Source organism: Penaeus vannamei, unplaced genomic scaffold (genome assembly GCF_042767895.1).
Source record: "Penaeus vannamei isolate JL-2024 unplaced genomic scaffold, ASM4276789v1 unanchor4099, whole genome shotgun sequence".
Taxonomy (NCBI): Eukaryota; Metazoa; Arthropoda; class Malacostraca; order Decapoda; family Penaeidae; genus Penaeus; species Penaeus vannamei.
In genome coordinates this window covers 7,501-11,329 of record NW_027217079.1, presented here as the reverse complement: position 1 = coordinate 11,329, position 3,829 = coordinate 7,501, and the positions used below count along the sequence as shown (strand labels likewise).

General features: G+C 37.2%; 1 protein-coding gene across 1 annotated transcript in view; it reads right to left on the bottom strand.

Moving 5' to 3' along the window:
• Nucleotides 1–1,429: 1,429 nt before the first annotated feature.
• The window catches only part of LOC138861290 (uncharacterized), an 8,957-nt gene continuing 6,557 nt past the window's right edge, over nt 1,430–3,829 (bottom strand). Inside the window, exon 2 of the mRNA XM_070120261.1 lies at nt 1,430–3,829. This exon is cut by the window's right edge and continues 1,216 nt beyond it. The gene's annotated coding sequence lies outside the window, so the exon portion shown is untranslated.

Genomic DNA, 3,829 nt, shown 5'->3' with positions numbered 1-3,829 from the left:
CTCTCTCCTTCTCCTTCTCTCACTCTCTCTCTCCTTCTCCTTCTCTCACTCTCTCTCTCCTTCTCCTTCTCTCACTCTCTCTCTCATTCTCCTTCTCTCACTCTCTCTCATTCTCCTTCTCTCACTCTCTCTCATTCTCATTCTCTCACTCTCCCTCATTCTCATTCTCTCACTCTCCCTCATTCTCATTCTCTCACTCTCCCTCATTCTCATTCTCTCACTCTCCCTCATTCTCATTCTCTCACTCTCCCTCATTCTCATTCTCTCACTCTCCCTCATTCTCCTTCTCTCACTCTCTCTCCTTCTCCTTCTCTCACTCTCTCTCATTCTCCTTCTCTCACTCTCTCTCATTCTCCTTCTCTCACTCTCTCTCATTCTCCTTCTCTCACTCTCTCTCCTTCTCCTTCTCTCACTCTCTCTCATTCTCCTTCTCTCACTCTCTCTCATTCTCCTTCTCTCATTCTCTCTCATTCCCCTTCTCTCACTCTCTCTCATTCCCCTTCTCTCACTCTCTCTCATTCTCATTCTCTCACTTTCTCCCATTCTCCTTCTTTCACTCTCTCTCTCCTTCTCTTTCTCTCACTCTCTCTCATTTTCATTTTTTCTCTCCTTCTCTCACTCTCTCCCTCATTCTCCTTCTCTCACTTTCTCCCATTCTCCTTCTCTTACTCTCTCTCTCTCTCTCCTTCTCCTTCTCTCACTCTCTCTCCTTCTCCTTCTCTCACTCTCTCTCCTTCTCCTTCTCTCACTCTCTCTCATTCTCCTTCTCTCACTCTCTCTCATTCTCCTTCTCTCACTCTCTCTCATTCTCCTTCTCTCACTCTCTCTCATTCTCCTTCTCTCACTCTCTCTCTCTCATTCTCCTTCTCTCACTCTCTCTCATTCCCCTTCTCTCACTCTCTCTCATTCTCATTCTCTCACTTTCTCCCATTCTCCTTCTTTCACTCTCTCTCTCCTTCTCTTTCTCTCACTCTCTCTCATTTTCATTTTTTCTCTCATTCTCTCACTCTCTCCCTCATTCTCATTCTCTCACTCTCTGTCTCATTCTCATTCTCTCACTCTCGCCCTCATTCTCATTCTCTCACTCTCTCTCTTTCTCATTCTCTCACTCTCTCTTTCTCATTCTCTCACTCTCTCTCTTTCTCATTCTCTCACTCTCTCTCTCATTCTCATTCTCTCACTCTCTCTCTCATTCTCATTCTCTCACTCTCTCTCTCATTCTCATTCTCTCACTCTCTCTCTCATTCTCATTCTCTCACTCTCTCTCTCATTCTCATTCTCTCACTCTCTCTCATTCTCATTCTCTGTCTTACTTTCTCTCCCTCATTCTCATTATCTGTCTTACTTTCTCTCCCTCATTCTCTTTCTCTCATTTTTTTCTCTCTTAATCTCACTCTCTCTTTCTTTCTCTTTCTCTTGTTTCTCCTTATTTTCTCTCTCATTCTCTCATTTTTTTCTCTCAATCTCTTACTCTCTCACACTCTCTCTTTCTTTCTCTTGTCTCTCCTCTCTTATTTCTTCTTCTCTCTTCTCTCTCCTTTCTCTTATTTCTCCTCTCACCCCTCTCTTTTTAAATAGATTCATATGAAATGAGAGTGTATGGCAAAAGTATAAGAAGGACAAATGTGAATTTGTGTGGGTGCCAGAAGAATGACAAATGATATTTTATAACATGTGACATCATGTCAAGTGCCCAAAAAATTGAAATATTCTTTTAAATAATAAAATAATAGAAAACCCCATGTCATATATCCCAGCTCATAGCTCTCAAAAAAAGGTGATACAAAGATATGGCCATCTAAAATCAGTATATTCACAAATACATATACAACAGTAAATAACAACCTGATAACGTGGGCAGCTGCAGTTACGAACATGCAGGATGGGTGCTAAACCAACCGTACCAAATATTGTGTGGTATGGTTTGTTTAGCACCTGTTCTGCAGATTCATAACTGCAGTGTCCTGATCAGGGATGGATGTTTTAATTATCCATATCAAAGCTGCGGTGCATTATTCCAGCTTTCATATATATCTGTGTAAGAAATGCCAAATACAAAATAATCTACTGAGTAAAACATTCAAAAAGCAATATGTAGCTTTGGAGGTAATAAATGTTTCTTAGTCCTCTTTTTACCTTACATTTTCACATTAGAACAAACTTTGTAGAAAAAATTAAAAATTTTACAAGTCACAAGAATGAACAGCTTCTTTTCCACCAAAAAAGAAAGGCAGAGACAAGAGCAAACCCCTGTAAACATACTACAATCAAGAAATAAAAATGAAATACCCAAACACCTACTAGATATACTTCATATCCACAGAAATAAAATCCATTATGGAAAAAAAGAAAAAAAATTACCAGCTTCTACAAATAAAAGTGTTTCAGTGTGTAAGAGTAATGGTTTGCATATTTTGCTTGGTACATTTTGTGGGTTGACTGAAGGTATGTTAACGAGGAAAATTGGGCCATCATACCGTTTAACTTCCTGGGTTTTCTGACCCTATTGATGTTTGCATTTTGTACCCCTAGTTCAGAAACAGTTTGGCCAAGACGGTGGTATAATTCCACTAAATTTATTTGGGGTTTCATATATAACTAATACTTCCGCTCTAACAGAGGCCGTCTTTAGGTATTTATCAATCTCTTTATGAACATGCAATTACTTCTTCCAAACAGTATTAATATACCTTCAACTGCCAAAACAAATATCATATTACCAATACCATCATGTTACTACTAGACAGGTTCAATGAAATATCAAATAATTCCATGAATCTGTAACCATCTTCATCATTCAACTATTTAGTCAATAAATTTCACCATCATCTAATTTAAGCAACTGCCTGGTTGGATTGTAGGCATAGGTTCTCCTTTGCTCTTCAACCATAAAAACAACTTAGCATCTTATATCACACGAGAACACAATTCAGAAATCTGGCTATACCAAAACATTAACCATCAACTACTACAAAAGTCATTTTTATCTTACAGTGCACACACAAAAATATATATATATGAAGCTTCTGTATATTCCATTCTATTGAATTAATAACATCAGATATTATGCAGCAAAGTTATAATGGCCTAAAGTTAAAACACACACACACACACACACATATATACATATAAACATATATCTCAAACAAAATACAAATTCTTTCTATTTATTACTTGTACTGATAAATTCTACAATCATCTGGTTTTGGATACCACTTTCAGACACATTTCCTTCTATAATATGAATTTACTTGCAAGTAAATCACACTAAAAAGGCTTTCACAGGCTTATCTGAATTCTAATTTTCTTTTCTTCAGAAGAATCCCACTGCATAACAGTCCTGTCTAAATATAAATTGAGAAAGTCAAGATGATGCATAATGTTCTCCGGACTGATCTCCCTAACCTTCCCACTGTCCCTTGCCACCCATCAAAATGTTCAATTTCTCATCCCAAAACTGCTTCTCTCGCCTTTTCTAAACAGCATTACATGAAGCTCATCAACAAAAGACTACATAACACTTCTTAATAATCTAAACCTTAATTCACTTTGTATTTGTACACAGGCTAATGGCAGTCATAGATCTCATAACATTCCTCTCTTAACTTGTTTATAACCAAATACGTTATGTATTTCTTCCATATTTCCATATGAATTACAAATACAAATGTTTGAAAGACAAATGAAGAGAAATTACTGTCACAAAGTACAGGTTATCTTGTACACACATTCTCATGAAATTTCTTTAAAAGATTTTGCTAAACCTAACACTGTCTATTGTAATTTTCTTTTATGAAGTTGGTTTACATGATGATGGCTCCTCAAGTGC